This window comes from Rattus norvegicus, chromosome 9, assembly GCF_036323735.1.
Source record: "Rattus norvegicus strain BN/NHsdMcwi chromosome 9, GRCr8, whole genome shotgun sequence".
Taxonomy (NCBI): domain Eukaryota; kingdom Metazoa; phylum Chordata; class Mammalia; order Rodentia; family Muridae; genus Rattus; species Rattus norvegicus.
In genome coordinates this window covers 50165253-50183847 of record NC_086027.1, presented here as the reverse complement: position 1 = coordinate 50183847, position 18595 = coordinate 50165253, and the positions used below count along the sequence as shown (strand labels likewise).

Below are 18595 nucleotides of genomic sequence, written 5' to 3'. Positions count from 1 at the left end.
ACAGAAGAAGCCCACAGCTAACACCTCAAGTGCAGTGTCTGGGGAGATGATCAGCAGCAGCCTGCCTGCTGCGTGGGTGAGACCCAGCTCTGGGTTCCCAGCATCCCAAACAACCAACGGTCAAGGATACATCCTCACAAAACAGCACATCCTTAAAACGTGACTCTAGATCAACTATCCCGACGCCAGAGAGAGGCCAGAGAGAGAGAGAGGTGAGAGAGAGAGAGACAGAGAGAGAGAGAGAGAGAGACAGAGAGACAGAGAGACAGAGAGACAGAGACAGACAGACAGACAGACAGACAGTCTTTTTTTAATGTGTGTGAATATGCGGACATGTATGTATGTGCAAGTATATGGAGGGCAGAGACTTTTGTCAGTTAATAAAAATATATAGTGTTGAAAAAAATCACAATATCCCAAAGAATCAAACAGTCCAAAACATATAGATATTCTGAATCCTCGTAGTAAAACTGCATTTTAGACTCTTGCTATATTTTTGTCTACCGAACTGATAAAACATAGGACATACAGCTATTTTCATCACCTTTGTGTTAGTAAAAGATTCCATCCTAACAGTTCAAAATCATGAAGTGATTAAAAATAAAAATTCTACATGCAAATATGTTTATTCTACATCTACATCTATGTGTACATATGTATATATAGGTATATGTATATATACATACACACGTATACATACATATATATGTATACACACACACAGAGGACTTCATGTTCATCTTCTGATCAAATGAAATACTTCTCTGGGTGAAATCAGAGAGGATTTCTGAGCCTCCTTCATGGACACTCCATCAGCCTAGCAGCAACCACTAGAGTCCCAGCTTCCAGCACACCTCTTGTTAAGTAATGCCAAAGGCCAAGGTCAAGCAGCAGCCTATTGAAACTATCACACTGTTCTTTTTGAAAATCAGCTGATGTGCCTCCAGATAAGATAAGTTTCCTGGTAACTGGTGAGGAGGGTGAGATAAGTTAGTGCAATGTTTGCAGAAGTCAAAGTTGAGGGAGGGAAAGGGCAGACACTAAAGGGAGTATCCGCTTAGGAAACGCTCATCCTCAACTTTTTCCTCAGGATAGACACTGACCCCTGAGGAAGTCTCAGGTCCAAAGACACACATTAATTCTGAATAAGCTCAGATGCAGCCCAGAGATGAGAAAAGTTGGGAAGCATGCTGTGTAAGCTTGACTGTCAACTTGATTGGATTATTAAGATAGGCCTCGATTCATGGAGCTCAGATCTGGGTGTCTGTGATGGTCCTTCTCAACAAGAGTAAAACTGAAAGTGCCCAGGACTCATTGACAATTATCTTTTGTCCACTCATATTATCTTTTGTCCTCAGGAAGATAGTAACGACTCACATAGAGGGTCTTTGGGGTATGTCTGGGGCTATCCCTTCCCTAAGCCTATTCCTGGATCCCCTTCTGTCTGTCTGTGTCCTACAGTGAGGTAGGAGAGTGTCTTTACCCCATCCTTCTGGCTATATGATTTTCTTCTGCCCAAGTACATGGGGCCAACATGTTCACAGATTGAACCCTTAGGACCATGAGCCAAAGTAAGTCTTTGGTCCTTTTCATTGCTCCTCATTTGGTCCTTTCATTTCAGAAGTAACAGATACACAAAAGCTGAAGAACTTTCTGAAGTAGTGGTAGACATGTGTATGGTTATTTCAAGGAAAAGTTCCCTTCTTGGTTTCCAAGACAGTGATTGCACATAGATTGAACCTCTGGCTGAGCATAGGGTAATTTCTTATTCATCAAGCAAAATCTTTGTCCAACTCACAAAACTATACAAAAATCAAATCTTGAACTGAATATATTCACCTCCAGAACAGTGTAACATACTGCCCCTGTTTCAACCACAACAATAAGGGCCACAGTCCAAAAGAATGAGGATCGGTGAGCCAGCAGGAACCCAGAAGTCTGAGTGGCCTCACGGTCCAGTTCCATCTACGTTTAGCACTCCACTCCCCAGGCACTGTTCCCCAAGTAAAGAAAGTTAGATTGAGATCTTGTTTAAGCCAACGGCTTTAGACTATGACTAATGCCCAAGACATCATGTGTACACAGAGGTCACTGTTAAAGACTGACTCTATGAAGTACAGTTTGTCCAGGGAATGTCTAGACCCTTCTCCCCAGCTATATGTGGTAAAGGAAAGGAAATGACTGAGACTTAAGACTGAAGAGAATAGTTTGTAAGCACCTCATTTTCTTGTCTTCATAATGTCTCCTTCTCCTTCCCAACTAGTTTGAGGGTTTGTAGTTGCTTTGATCTGCTTTGCTTTTTGGAGATGGATTTTCCTATGTACTTCAGGCCTCAGACTCAAGATCTACTTTCTTCAGCTTTCTGAGAGATAAGGTTACAGGCCTTGGGACCAACACAAGCCACCTTTGTGAGCACTAGGCTTTGTGGAACATTTACACAGCAACATTATAAGGCAATGTATGAGCATCTTTGGCTTCTAACACAGTAAGACATGCGGTATGAGGAGGTATAGTGTGGGGGGAGGGATTGGTGGGTCTGTAGGTTCATTTTGTTTGTTCTGTGTGCTAGCATCTTGACCTAAGGTCATGTGATGTTCAGAAGACCTGTGAACACCTATAAGACAGTAGTCAGTATTCTTATGTAGCAGTTGGGGCTTTTCAAAATCAAAGGAGTTTGTTCACTAAGTTTAAAAATGTGCTGAAAGACAGAACAGGGAATTGCTATGTGTGTAGTCAAGTTGTTTTCAGTAGAATTATCTTGTTACTTTTTAAACTGATTTCATTTTTGCTTGTGTGTGTATACCTGTATGAGTTTATGCATACCATGGGAAGGAGCCTTCAGGGGCCAAAGAAGGCATAGCTAGGATTCCCCTTGAAAGTAGAGTTACAGATAGCTATCAACCACTATATGGGAACTGGAACTTGGATCCTCTTCTAGGAAAGCAACATGTGAACCACCTCACAATCCCTGAACTTCCTTGTTTTGTGTCAAAAAAAATCCATCCCCAAACTCCTCAAGTCTTCCCTTTTTTTAGGTATAATTAGGTTTATAATCTTAAATCAAATTCTTACCAAGCTTATATACAATTTTAAGCCTATTTATAACATTGAAATTCTTAAGAAAAAAGTAACTTTGTAAAGATTCGTTGCCCGGGAGGGTCTTAGTCAAAGTACTTAAGAAGGAAAATCAGATACATTAAATTAATAAGTAGAGTTTAAAATAGTTATAGATACTGGGTGTGATAAATTTATAAATGTATATTCATGTGTTATGATTTTAAAATGTGCTAGACTTAAAAATGCCTTAATATTATTTTAATCTTCTGCTTAGAAATTTAACTGACAAACTGAAACTAAGATAAATACATGTTTTTACCTCTAGGCATGCCTTTAAAGGAACTTAGAATATTAATGAATTTACTTACATATTTATGTGTACATATACCCAAGTATGTATGTACATCACATGCATGCAGAAACCCTCAGAGGTCAGAAGATAACGTCTGTCTAATCGTTTGGAATTGTAGTTCCAGACAGTTGTGAGCCAATATATGGATACCAGAGAGCGAACCAGGATCTTCTGGAAGAGAACCCAGTGCTCTTAACCTCTGAGTCATCTCTCCAGCCCTCAGAGGAACTGAACTCTGACTGAGCTATGGCTATCAGGGATAAGCAGGGGCTTTGTTTGCTCCCTACTTCCCAACACTGTGAAGACAGAGTTAGACTTAACTCAGCAAAACCCTTTTGCTCCTCCAGATCTCTGCTCCTGTGGGGCATTTCCTGCAGACTTGGGGAGATGCCATACACTGCATTTCAGAGGAGACATTCGTATCCAGCAGCAAGGGTCTGCTTTGATACTTTACCCTTCAAGAGAAAAGCTTGAAGCTTCTACCAGGCAGGAAGTACCTCTCCCTGATGGTATCATTTTGCACTTCTCATGCAACACCCCACAGGACTACTTCCTCTGAGAAGTCACCAATTGGCTTAGAAAACTTCAGCTGGGATCTGCAGTGTGTTTTCCATCCATAGCTCATGCCAGTCTGCTGCCTTCTCTCGCCTCCTCTCCCATTATATCATTCCAGGCCTTCCCTCCTGGGTGGCTGTTATCATCCCATCTCCACACCCACCCCTCCAGTTGCAATGCTCTGCCCCCTTTTTTTTTTTCAGTTTTCCTGTTACCTCAGTTTTTCAAAGTTAATAAAAACAGCTGCCATTTCTCTCAGTCATATTTTCCCTGAAAGGGAGGGAGGAGCAGGGGTAGGGGAAGGACGTGGGAGGAGAGGTGGGGAGAGAAAGCGCTGATCGGGATGTTACTTATTAATTAATTAATTAATGAAAAATAAATAACAAAAAATCTCTCTCAGCATGAATTTAGACATTCACTACAAATCTAGCTGGGTGCATGAAAATGCTTGAGATTCTGACCTCCTCGGAGGAGAGGATGCCTCAGAGCTGACGGATGATCTGAAGGATGGATCTGAAGAAGAGTTACAAAGTAAGTAATACCTAGGAAACCAGAAAGATTACAAAGTAACTACATCCTAGGAAACCAGAAAGGCCCCTTAAGATTTCCTCCTGTAAGGAGATGACTGGGGTTTAAGTCCCCGACCCTGCTACTTAGCAGAGCAAAGCAATCTTTCCGACCCTGGATCTGCAATATCAATACAAGGGAAGTACTTACAAGACTGTGGAGAAAGATGTACTGGCATCCTGTGCAAAGAACACTTTATAAAATTAGAATCCTATGGCCATAGCTGTGGCTACTAACTCACTGACCTGAAAAGGTTTTAAAAACATTCTAAATCAATGAATGATGTTGGCATGTTAACAAATAAAGAGTAGAAGGTACGCTTTAATCAAAACAAACTTTTTCCTGTTCCAGATAATGGTTCACCAAGCACGAGCTGTGCCTCCCTCTCTCAACAGGACAGGGGCCCTCAGCATCCTGACATAAACATCAAGGAGCATCCCTGTGTAGACAGAACAAGGTGCTGTGGTACTATCAGAGTTCATACACACTCACGTTCTAGCATGAATGCTAGAACACATGCTAGCACAGATGTGCTCTGCTCAGCACGTACATTTTCTAGATAACAGAAGTATTGGTGGAATTTCTGGACTCTTGGAGCAGTATTTCTCAGCAGGATTCCTAAGCCAAGTGAGATCTTTTATGTCATCATATGAGAAAAAGCTTCCTGAAAGTCTTCCCTTCCACAACTTTCCCACAACCCTGTCCCACACCAGCATTTCCAGGAAATGAGAAATGCATCAGTTTTGAAAGCAAATAACCACAGGAGGCTTCAGACTTCCCAGCTCGAATGTGACTTTGAACAAAACACTGAGCTAAAACAACTTTCTCTCCTCACAAACCCCAGGGCCTCAGCCCATGGTGACCCACTGGGAAGCACAGCCCTCTATCCTCCTTGGATGGGTGCACACATGGGGTTCAGCACCTTGGGAGTGGTGCACATCACAGATCTCGGTTTCTGGTGTCAGCGAGCACAGGGACTGTGTCCTACACTTCAGAAGGCACTTCTTCTGAGCAGGGGAAAACCAGGAAGAACTGTGGGTCTTTCCGTGGTGAAGTAGTTTCCCTAGAGTCCCAGCAGGCTCTCCAGAGCTTATCTGCATGCAGAGCCTGGGTTGGGGATCATTATAGCAACTGATTTTAGAATCTCCCAGAATGTCTGTGTCAAGCTGGATCCTTAGAACCTCTGCAGGAAGCTGGGTACTGGCCCGCCCATCCACCCTACCTTCCCCTCAGTGGCTTTGCCCTAACTGTTTTGTCCTAGCTATCTCCATCAATCAGCCACCCTGCCTGACTCTCCTTTGCTTTGTTTCTGGATCAAATCCCTCTCTACAGGTATCCCACATTTCTTCCATCATGTTCAAGCATTAAGCCACACCTTACCCATCTCTGCAGCAGCCAGCATCTGCTTCTATGGGACTAAAATAAATCCAGGTTTCACTGACCTTTTCACCTCAGTCACCTCTTTATCTGTTTCTTAGCTTCATCACCTGCCTTGTTCTCTTCTCAGGTGTCAGGCAGGCCACCTGCCACTGCATACATGTGTGATGCATGTGTGTGAGACTGCTTGTGTGTGAGACCACATGGGTTTGGGACTACATGTGCACGAGACTGCATGTGTGTGACCACAAGTGTATGAGACTGCATGTGTGTGAGACCACATGTGTATGAGACTGCATGTGTGTGAGACTCATGCATGTGAGTGTGAGACTGTATGGGTATGAGACTGCACTGTGTGAGACTGCATGTATGTGAGACTGCATGTATATGAGACTACATATATGTAAGACTATATGTATGTGAGACTTCTCAGTACTGACTCATAACAATACTACAGAGTCATAGGTCCCTGAATGTATTGTTTCCATTTTCCACCTTTCCCCCCACTTTCTGCTAAGGATTCTTAGTCTCTATCACCATATCTTTAAGTCCTCTGGTATTTTTCATCTGAATAATCTTAGTTTGGACTCTCTATTTTTCTTCTATTTACTGGCATTGCTATTTCCCTAATCGAGTCACCTTTTTATTACAGATATTGGTTTGGGGCTTTTTGGTTATTGTTGTTGTTATGCAAGTTTTCATTTGCTTTTTGGACTTATTTAATACCATTTCTGTTAGATGCCCTACATGGGCCTCATTATCATTTCTTTACATCTTTAACCGAATTAAAACAAATATGTGTAGTCTTTATCTCCTGGTTCCATTATCTCTGAGATCTGTGTTTGTTTCTACTTAAGAGCTTACCTCTTGATTTAAGAGGCTATATTTTCCTGTCTATGAATGTCTAGTAATTGTAACCACATGTTGAATGCACTGGATGTGAACTTACTGTATTTCTGAATTTTGTTGCATTCATTTAATTTTAAATCGTGTCTAGTAAAGCAGTTTGGTCATCACGGTCCTCTGAAAGCTGTGTCCTGAGGCACTGAGGCCTTTTTGCATGTTTACTGCACCCTGTGAACATCCCTACTCAGTTTTCCAATTGCTTAGAGTGACAGGTCTAATCTAATGCTGGTTACCCCGCTCTGGGTGCTCCTGAGTGTTTTGATGTTAATCATGGTATTCTCAAGATCACTTAGGAGATCAGTGTTGTACCCAGAATCCAGTATTCCGCACATGGAATCATGTCCAGTCACTTACTGACTATAGCACCCTGGTCTAGTGATTGAACCTCTGTAAACCTCCGGTCTTCCATTTGAAAATATAAGAATGATAACAATACTTGTCTCACTGGGGTTTGAAGAACAAACCAATGAGTAGAAGTGCCCATGATGGTGACCCCCACAGGACAGAAGCTTTGCTAGCCTGTAGGGGTATGTAAGGTGCGAAGGCCCTTTTCAGTTGGCCTCTGAGGCATGCTTACTCTCCCTGTGAATGCATTCTCAGTATGTGGTACATGCTTAGCTACAGGCACTACAACAAGGGCAGTAGGAGAAACAAAAGCCATGACCTCTTCCCAAAAGACCACCAATTATGGGAAGCACCCCTAACCCAAATAACCAACAAACAAGGACATGCCATTGTTTAAAAAAATGGTTCCCCCAGAGATCCCAGCTACACGTTTGATCTCTAGTAGACTGACAGCAGTATAAGGAGGTAGCGGAACCTTTTAAAAGGTGCGGGCTGGAAGGAGAGAGTCACACCATAGAGGACATGCCCCCTACAGAACTGCGGGACCCTGGGGGTGCTACCTTCCTCTTACTTTGTTCCTCGGGAACATGGTCAGAGGTGTAATTATATATCAGCTTAGAAGAGGGATCAGAAAATTGATGAGAAAGACATTTGTGGGAAATAAACAATGGAAGATCTCTCCAAATGGTCAGAGGACATGAAGTCACTTAGATTTCATGTAACTGCTATCAACCTCTTTCCCTGACAATCTCTGTCATTTCTCCGTGAGCCTGGGAGCAAAGTGGCTGTGGCGGCAGGGTTAGAAGCTACACACACACAGTAACACAGACTTCCACCCACCAGCGCTGACCAGAGTACAACCTGCTGTTGACGGCCACATCTGCCAACAGCAGAGACCAACACTGAGCAGCCAACATGGCAGCATTTCCTGAGGTGCCTAGCGGGCAGCTTGGTGCCATGTTCACTAACTTGGCCCACTTCCGGTGAAGCGAAGTTTGACATTTTGTCTTCGCTGGCCCAGTTATTCTTGGTGTGGCTTTGCCTGACCTGTGTGTGATGCTTCAGCCAAAATAAAACCACCCACGGACTCAACAGGATGTCCTATTTCCCCATCTTGCTATTCCACACAGCATTGCTCCTGAAAAAGGAACTTGTTTTACAAAGAAGTGCGACAGCGAGCCAGTGCTCACAGTGACCTTCCATGTCCCCCACCATCCTGGAGCAGCTTGCCTGGAAAAAGATGGTGAAATGGACTTTTTTTTTTTGGTTCTTTTTTTCGGAGCTGGGGACCGAACCCAGGGCCTTGCGCTTCCTAGGTAAGCGCTCTTCCACTGAGCTAAATCCCCAACCCCTGAAATGGACTTTTAAAGATAGAGTTAGAATATGGACAAGTGGCAAGAGCCTGGAGGCCTGGGCAGATTCTTCAAAGGGCTGTATCCTCTGCATCAATATCCAGCATGGAATCTGTATCAGCATCCTACATTATAAATTCTGCATTACCATCCTAGATGTACTCTGCATCAGCACCCTATATGTACTCTGCATCAGTACCCTACATGGATCTTACATCAGCATCCCACATGTGTTCTATATCAACACCCTACATCTTACATTCTGCATCAGCATCGACATGTGGTACGGTTTCCTGCTTCAGCCAGGAGGGAAAGTCAAACTGATACAACCCGTCATCATTCATTGGGACCCACGAACTACTTGTCTACATCTTATACCCATTAATATATGCTTGCCACCCATATATATTTATTCCAAATGGAGAACTTCTGTCAGGTATACAACAAGTATTCCATTGAACTAGATGTGAAGACTTCAGATTTCCTTTGGCCACTTCAGACTTCTGATGCCCGAAAGTCAACCAGCTAAGAAAGCAGTTACACTGCACCCAGGAATGACCGGTCTGGACTACCAGGGAGAAACTGGGCTGCTTCTCCACAAAAGAGTATGTCTGGAGTGTAGCAGATTTTTCCATGTGCTGTGATTAAGAGCAGTAGAAAATGACAACAACCCAATCCAGGCAAGATAATAAATGCCCTACAGCCCTCAGAAATGAATATGTGGGTCACTCTTCCAGGTAGAGAAACAAGTCCTACTCAGGTACTTGATGAGGGTGGAGGAGGTACAGACTGGGAAGGTAGCTATAAATACCAGTTAAATGGGAAGGGGGGTTATAACCACCATTTTTACACATGTGCACTTATACACATACCTTAAGCAGAAGGATGCTTCCCCCTACTACCTTATCATGTAACATGACATCCATTAGATAATATCCGTAATTAACTGTTATAAATTTAGATTATCACACTTAAGCTACAGAATACAGAAAGTCTAAGTGTTCCCCAAGAGCCCTCTGGGACACAGAGATGGCTCAGTGGTCAGCAGTGTCCACTGCCTTGCACAGGATAAAGTTCAGTTGTCAGTACCCACATGATGGTTCAGAGCTGTCTGTGACTGCACTTCTGGGGGATCTGATGCCTCTCTGACCTCCTTGGGCTCCTTCCTGTACATATGTATACACTCAGGCCCACATATATGAACATAAATATATATATATGTAAAGAAGATTTATTTAAATATATTTAAATGTATATTTAAATATATAAATATATATTTAAAGGAGATTTTGTCATCTGTTCTGGAAGAAAATGGTGTGCTTTTTTTTATTACAAGTGGTACGCTGTGTCTTATTAAGAAGAATTATGGGGCTGGGGATTTAGCTCAGTGGTAGAGCGCTTACCTAGGAAGCGCAAGGCCCTGGGTTCGGTCCCCAGCTCCGAAAAAAAGAACCAAAAAAAAAAAAAAAAAAAAAAAAAGAAGAAGAATTATGACCTCGTTGCTTTTTTTAAATTTGGAAATTAGAGCAAGGACTCAAGGGGCTTCTTCAATGGTGCTTCTTTGACCTATGCACTTGCTAGCTAGCACCTGAGACTCAAGAGAGACTGGCTGCAGACCTCACTGTTAATGGAAATGCATCAAGGAACATGAGGGCATGGTTGAATAAAATCACTGATAAAACCATTGCCATTATATGGTGATCAGCAAGAGGACCTTGAGTTGAGATGGTGGTAACAGCAGTTGGGGAGTGGACAAGAGGATAAAAGTAGCAGGGCTTCCTGATAGAGTTGATGGCAGAGATAAGGTGGCGTGCTAAGGATTGATGCCTGTCAAGGAAGGGCATGTTTTGTGACCAGGGAAGAGGGTCTGATTCATGTGCTGCGATTTGTGGGGAAGCTAGTCTGAGTGGCTTGGGAACTGTGGGGTCAGAACATTAAGATGTCAGAGCGGGGCTGGAGAGATGGCTCAGAGGTTAAGGGCACTGACTGCTCTTCTAGAGGTGCTGAGTTCAATCCCAGCAACCACATGGTGGCTCAATGCCATCTGTAATGAGATCTGATGACCTCTTCTGGTGTGTCTGAAGACAGCTACAGTGTACTTATATATAATAAATAAATAAATCATTTTTTTAAAAAAGGCGTCAGAGCAAAAAGTCTAGTAAGCATCAGAACATATGACCTCAAAAGTTAGCTTTATAGATGTCAATGTAGAAGTTGTCGGTGTTTAAGGCAATGTCAGAGAAAAACCATAAAGTGATAAGGGGGAAAAAACTTAGCATAATACCTAGCCCAATGTTTTCAGTCATGGGCCGACAAGCGATGGGGTGATGTAAGCTGGAGGTCACAGGAAGAGCAGTGAGGGTGTGCATAGATAAGCAGGGGCAGCTTTGGCTTTTAGTTTGCACATCAGCCTTGGGGAAACTCTTAAAGAGGAAGAACAGTGCCTTGTGGATGCTCGGCCAGAGAAGCCCGTGGATGGGGCACTGATAGGTGTTGTGGCGGTGCTCCTTGAGTGGGTATATAATAGAAAGTGAGAAATGGGTGACCGGAAGTAAAAAGTTTCATCCTGTGATGACCCAGTGACGCTAATGTGGCCAAATCCAGTGAGTGATATATTTGCTGTCTTCTTACTTTCTTCACTAAAACCTAAAACTCAGCTGAACACCTTACGCGTGTCTGCAGGCAAACAGTTCCTAGGCGACTCCCCTCCATTTCATTTTCTGCCTTCTGCTATTTTCTATTAACCTGTGAGAAAACCCCAGGTCTTACTCAGTTCAGCGCCCACTCTGCAGCACAGTGTCCACATGCGCATGCTCACTCTGTTGCCTAGTCTCCTGCGCATGCTCACTCGTAGTCCCCACACAAGACCACACTTACCTTGGGATTTCACCCCTGCCGGGTAGGTGCATCTCTTCTTCATCCCAGGCACTTCTTCCTCTCCCCCAAAGCCTCTATGTCTGTCTATTTTAAAGACCGCGCATACCGCCGCTTGCTGGAGCTAGCAAGCTAGCATATCCCAGTCTTTTCTCCTTGCTTAGCATTGTTCTCTATTTCTAGTTCCCTATAGCTCAGAATCTGATGTCATTTTCTACTTCCTGTTACCTCCCTGCTTCCTGACTCACCCACCCTGCTTCCTTTCCTGTGTAGCCATACAGGGAAGCTTCCTGCGTGATCCTACTATTCTATGGTCTTAGACGCCACATCCAAGGTCTCATGTACAACATGCAAATCCAGAGACACGAGCCAGGCTCCTCCATAGTGCTTTCTCTAAATCGTCTTCTTTAATGGTACTACTGTACTGCAGTGTGGTAGGTGGCTTAAGACAGAAAGGGGAAGAGTGAAGAAAATAAAAGGATGACTAACGCCATCCAATGTGTTCAACTTTTGATTGCTTGGGAACTCTGTGCACTTAATTCCCTGAGGTACTGTCCTGAGAAAATTTCAGAAATTCCTGCCAAACTTGGCTTTAGAGCACTGTGATTGACCACAATGCTGTATGTTAGGAAGAATGACCAGAAACCCAAAGAGTAGGCCAAGTTCATTCCTTTGTAACAGAATTAAATTACCAGTAAGTCTGTGGTTTTAATTCCAAAAAGCTGTGTCATCCACACTAATCTCGAGAGTTCTATGAAGCACATATTTTTCTAAATGTATATTGTGAAGTAATATGGTTAATGTTTCCTTTTTACCTTATAAATTACTTACTGTTCTTTCTATAGTTATTTTCTTGTTCTTTTGCAGAGTTGTTTCTGTTACAGATAGCTCTTTAAAGGGATGCCTCTACTCTAAGCAATTTAATCTTTATGAACCAATTGTCACTCACCAATACAATACCTCTTATGTCTGCTCCAGTGTTTTGTCCAATATATATGTTTATATTCATATACATGTATAATACACATATATATGTCTATATATGTGTATATATATTCATATATATACATGACATATATGTGTGTGAGTCTGTGTGTGTTTGTGTGTGTGTGTGCGTGTGTGTGTGTGTGTGTGTTGACTGGAAAGTTGAAAGTTAACTTAAAGTCAAGTGATACCATTGATCTGCATGTCATTCAGGCTTAAAAACTACATTTCTTGGTTTAATTTTCCATTGAGCTGCTCATGTAGTCTAAAAACTCTGGACACCAGATTTTTTTACATTTCTATTACCCATGAAATGTATCAAAATGGCATCCCATTGCAGCTATATAAAATGTCCGGATAGCTTTTCTTATCTGTTTTTAAGTCGATTGTTTTCTGAACATAAAATGGTGCATACAATATATAAAGATTTAAAAATGGATATAAACCACATCATAAAACATAACACAATAACATAGGACATGTATCATAACATATGATAACTCCATAATAATAAACTCATATTGACTTAAGTGTAAGATCAAAGAGGGAATAAAAATCCATGGCTCTGAAGGAACCTGATCATGAGATAACTCCTTCCCCTCAGCCCAGCCTCTGCTAAGGGTCAAGAATCTGTCACTGTTGAGACTCAACCTTGAAGAACTAATGCGGTGAGATCCTGGACTGTGATGATCTTTCTCAGATATAGGCAGGATCTAGAAATGACTTCGGCTCCCATGCACAATGAGCTTATACTTGGAAGCTGACTTCAGGTGTCATCATTAGCATTAGGCTTGTTCCCATTAGACCACATCTGACTTGGACCTTCAGCCAAACACCCTGCTGTGCCCAGCTCCTTCCTGAAAAGGAACGCCTACTCTCTACCTACACGTCAGACCATAGAGTGTAAGCTGCACTTCGCACGGCTGCTCACCTCTCCAGCACTGGGTATTGCTTTCCACATAGCCATGAAGTACTAACTCAGATGATCTCTTGAGGAACAACAACCTGGACCTCAGAAGTATGGAAGTTTCCACATGGCCTCTACACTTGAGATTCTTTTTTTTTTTAACATCATTACATGTGCCTTGACCTTGAGTTTCACCCATGTCCATTATTAGATTCTTTGGACCCTAACAGTACTGCTCTTAACCAGCCTTGCGCTTCATCTGAATAGACTTGGGTATTTGGCTTCTGACTGATAAGTCAGGAGGCATCTGCTGTCAGTCAAAATACGCAATCAGTTTTCATAATAAGGCTGAACTGGAGGAAAAGGAAAGCAGAAATTTCCACCCCTTTCCTTAAATACAAGCCTGGAATTCTAAGCCCTGTCCTGATTCAAAGGCTTGGTCCTAGTTACAAGAGGGGAAAGTTGGGGAAAAGAGTGTAATAACCCTCCCCCACTTTAGTAAGGAGCTCCTCACCCAGGCTCATGAATGACAGGAGCCCCCCCCCCCCCGTGGGACCCAAAAAGAAGCAGAGAGGAGGTCTTGGCAGTCTTCGATGCTCTCTAAGCCATTGGGATTAACAGCCAAGACGGCTTCTTTCTATGATTGTCATATGGGCAAGGAAGGTCATACTTCCTGCTGCAAGGTCAGAGAAGCCCCTGCTAGCCCTCTCTTCCAGAAGAGAAGGAGCCTGTGTTTTTCTCAAATATCTCAGCCAGGGGTTGGCACAGTTAACAAATCAAATACATTACTACAACTGAGACAGTCCAGTCTCCTCCTAATCTCCAGCAGCACCCAGTCACAGTCTACAAATGAACCAAAAGAAACTGAACAGCAAATCAACGAGCAATATAATACTGTCTGTCCCCGTCCCCTCAGAAGTCAAACTTAAGGGCTCCTATATCATTAAACTACAAAGGAGAAATAATTGCAGATTAATGTACTTTGAAATAAAGACCAATGTTATCTCCTCCTCTGGGGTTTCCTTGTGAATCTCAGGCAGATGAGCCTTGAACTTCCTCGGTCCATCTTAGCCCTACTCAGGTTATTTCAGGCAATTCCATGCTCTGTGTATTCCTTTACCCAGGAACCCCAAGCATCAAACCCACGCATTTCCAGGGAAGCCAGCCAAGCCCAGGTTGTGTCATAAGTTGTTGTGTTGTAAGTTACCATAATCATCAAATGACTGAATACCACACCAGGATACCAGGGAGACACATGCCAGATTACTTAGCTCCAAACCTCTGGCCCTGTGGTCACTAAAGTGGCCAATATACAAACTTGTTTATACTTCATATATATTGTTGGTTCCTTAGCATTGAACTGGAAGCCAGCAGAACTACGTATTCTTTCCATGAGGCAGTTTGTTGCTTAGCGACACCAGAGGGCACTTGATGCTACTTAAACAGTTAAATCACCAACTAAAGAAAAACACAGAAACATAAATCAAAGTAAAACAGCGTGGTGAGCATGAGGAGTTGTTTGCTCCATAAGGCAAGACTCAGGAACTTGGTTGATCTTAGCGTGGAGACAGTGCATGGCAATTGCTTGTCATTCTGTGCTTGCCCATGCATAGCCATAAAAAACACTGAAGTTATAATAAAAGTTACACACTTGTATATATGAAATTCATGAATAAAGGGGATCAGTCGTAAGCTCTGAGAGCCAGGGGCCTACATGTTCCAGACAAACACCTTCTAAAAGCCCCAGAAAAATTGCTCAACTGAGGGAAAGAGCATGGACAGGACACACTAAGAAAAGGCAACATGTCTTGTCAAGATACCAGGGTGGTGGCCCTTACTCTCTGTCATTTATCTCTGAGCTATACTCTAGTAGGAAGTCTACTCTACAGAGGGTGAGTAGGACATGGCGCTTACCACATTCCAGAGGGGGTCGGATTTGTACCTTACCTTTGAGCTCAAAAGAGCTGTTTTTGGAAAAAAAAAAAAACTCTCAACCACATAGAACACAAATTATGTCAATCAAAAAGTTTCCAGGTGCATGATAATAGAGACACTGGGGAAACAAAGGCCTACCCAGACAGCATGGGCATGCCCTGGGTGTGTGGACCACTGGGTGGGACATCATAGGTGTCGCAGTCAAACTTCCCTCTGGATGGCTACACATTTCAAAATCGGTGGGCGGTGTGACTTGCCAGTCCCTCAAAAAGCTGTAGCCTGCTTCCCACCTGGGGATCACAGGACAAAGCCTGGAGTCGGCAGTGTGTGGGATAATGGAGGAGAAGCCATTTATTTTTCTTCTTATTCTCTGTCTTATCTACCAGTAGTTATAAGTGCCACCTACCATTTTCTGCTCCATCATCAGCAGTGGGTAGGGCAGGAGGTAAGAGCTGGTCTCCTAAGTGTCCTGCCCACACATGGTTCCTCCCCATAATAGAAAAGGGAGGCTCCCTGTTGGGGGAAGACTTCTGGGTTTCACTGCCCACCCACGGCCCTACTGAGTGAGAGAAGTACTCTCTGCCTTGCAGCCTTAGGTTGTTCTAGACCGCCATTTACATAATTTCTGGTAAAGACTGGTTTCAGGAACCCAACCTGTGGGCTCCGCCCCCTGGAGGCGGCTGTTCTTTTATCTCAGAACAGATAACGAGTCTGATGACCTTATCACATAATAAGTTAACTATCTTTTGGGGGTCAAATAAAAGAAATGTGCACACACACACAGACACACACACACGCACATACACAGACAGAAATACACAAACACACACAGACATACACACACACACATACACACACACAGAAATACACCCACACACACACACATACACAGACACAGAAATACACACACACACAGACACACACACACACGCACATACACACAGAAATACACACACAGACATACACAGACACACAGATACAACACACACACACACATGCACATACACAGACACAAATACACACACACACAGACATACACAGACACACACACACGCACATACACAGACACAAATACACACACACAGACATACACAGACACACACACACGCACATACACAGACACAAATACACACACACACAGACATACACAGACACACACATGCACATACACAGACACAGAAATACACACACATGCACACAGACATGCACAGACACACAGATACAACACACACACACACAGACATACACAGACACACAGATACAACACACACACACACACGCACATACACAAACACAAATACACACACACAGACATACACAGACACACAGATACAACACACACACACGCATACTCAGACACAAATACACACACAGACATACACAAACACACACGCACACAAGGAAGAAGGAAAAAAAAACTTCAACAAGAGGATTTCCTAAACAAGAGGAAATCCTAAAAAGTTTTGTACTGTTTCTTAGAATGTAGCTTACCTGGAGACTACAGAGGGATGGCACTTTTTAAGCAAAGTTAGAAGCCCGTGACACTGCTCAGTTGGTAGCTAGCCTTTGCAGAACAACAACCTGAACTAGAACCTCAGAACCCATGTAAAAAATAAAAAAATGGTTTGCTGGTACAGACATAATCCCGGTGCTCGAGACAAAGATGGGGAGAGTCCAGGGGCTCCTGGCCAGCAAGCAGACTAACCTACTTAACTGGCTACAGGATAATGAGAAATCCTGTCTCAAAAAAAAAAAAAGAAAAAAATGGACATCCCCTGATGAACTATACCTGAGGTTCTCCTCTGCCTCCCACATCATGTCGATGCACATATTCCCCTACACCCCAACACATAAATACACATGTACACAAACATGTGTAAATCAATAAATGTCGAGTACCTCTGGAAACTGGGTGATGGCTCTAGGGTCAGCACCAGTAGAACCAGCATGGCCTGCTTTTCTTCTTAAGTTGTGGAGGTCTTGTGGATATGTTAAAGAACAGACAGGCTTTACAGGAACAAAGCACACTAAAGGGCAGAGTATTTATTGTTATAAAACATAAAGGAAGATGCATTAGGCAGAACTGATCATGACCTTGGTGCCCAAGACAGTGAAGAAAGAAATAAAAACTCAAGGGAAACATGTGGTGATGCCCATGCAGAGACCACAGCACCGAGGAAAGCAGGAGGTTCTCTCCTTGCCCAAAGATGGGTTCAGCACACCCTGTCGGGGAAATTTTGCTTGGAACTGTGCAGGTGACTGTAGTTCTTGGGCACAAGGGGCTAAAACAGAATCGTTCTAAGTTCCTCTGGTGTGTTTCAAGGTCTCCGAGGCTGCAGAATTGATCACGTGCTCTGAACGTGCCCGGAAATTGTGGAGGAAGATTTTCAAACCTCCTAGAAGGAGAAATAAATCCCCATGTTCAAGGAGAATAGGCAGCCCTGAGCCACGGAGATGAGATCATTGCCTTTGAGAATGTGTTTTAGGAAAAACCCAAGGAAAATGGATGTGTTTCAAAACTATAGGTATTGTCCTAAAATTAAAAAAACTACTTGACAGCCACAAAGCATGGAACAACTATTTTTTACAGAAAGCAGGCATAGCTAGAAAATGTTTAGGCTCCCTCAGGGTGGTACCTCTAAGAACAGGAATGGCAAGATGGTGCCCAGACCAAGTGCCATCAGCTCTGGTGCACTTGAAATGTTAGATAAATGTGCACACTTTGGTGTGGATTCACTTTAGGACATGCTAACATTTACAGTACTAGTTGGAAAACATGCTTTGAGAAGTTGAGCTCATGTCCTAGTGATTTACAATCTGTCGCTGCCCATAAGAATGGAGTAAAGCCTTCGGGGGACTGAAGTGTCCTCCTGAAAAGCAGGAGATGCTTGATCTTGAACATGCCCAATGGTTCTGAAATCCCGGATGAGGCATCTGTTAGCTCCACCCAGACTGATGCTTCTGTGGTTGTTTTAGAGACTCCATGGAGCTATTTTACTCATGCAGTTAAAGGCATATTTTTAGCTCTCTTTTTTTTCCTTCAGATCTCCTTTTCTTGAGGTTGCCCGCAGCTATGCAAATTCTATTACATTACATCATCTTCAGTTCTCTGACCTACCCCTGAGTTAACCTGCAAGAAGGGAATCTCTAATCCGCCAGTTAGAACAGGAAATATAGCTCTTGGCCACACTCAACTGGAACAAGCCAGTCAGACAGATGAGCTGTGCTAGAACTCGAACAGGGTATAACAGTGGTATAGTCTGTGACAGTATTCAGCTTCTCCAAACCTCTGTTAACTAATCTGTAAAATGGACATTACCATTATCATTGATATGTATCTTAGTTCGGGTTTTACTGCTGCAAACAGATACCAGGACCAATGCA

The 18595-nt window shown here is 43.1% G+C and overlaps 1 protein-coding gene across 6 annotated transcripts in view; it reads right to left on the bottom strand.

Annotated features, from left to right (window-relative positions):
• Positions 1-18595, bottom strand: part of Il1rl1 (interleukin 1 receptor-like 1) — a 65563-nt gene that overhangs the window by 39041 nt on the left and 7927 nt on the right. For 3 of the 6 annotated variants that reach the window (XM_008766992.4, XM_006244740.5, XM_063266706.1), the window contains exon 1: positions 11389-11709. The exons of 2 other annotated variants lie outside the window; for them this stretch is intronic. The gene's annotated coding sequence lies outside the window, so the exon portion shown is untranslated. 6 annotated transcript variants of the gene reach the window in all.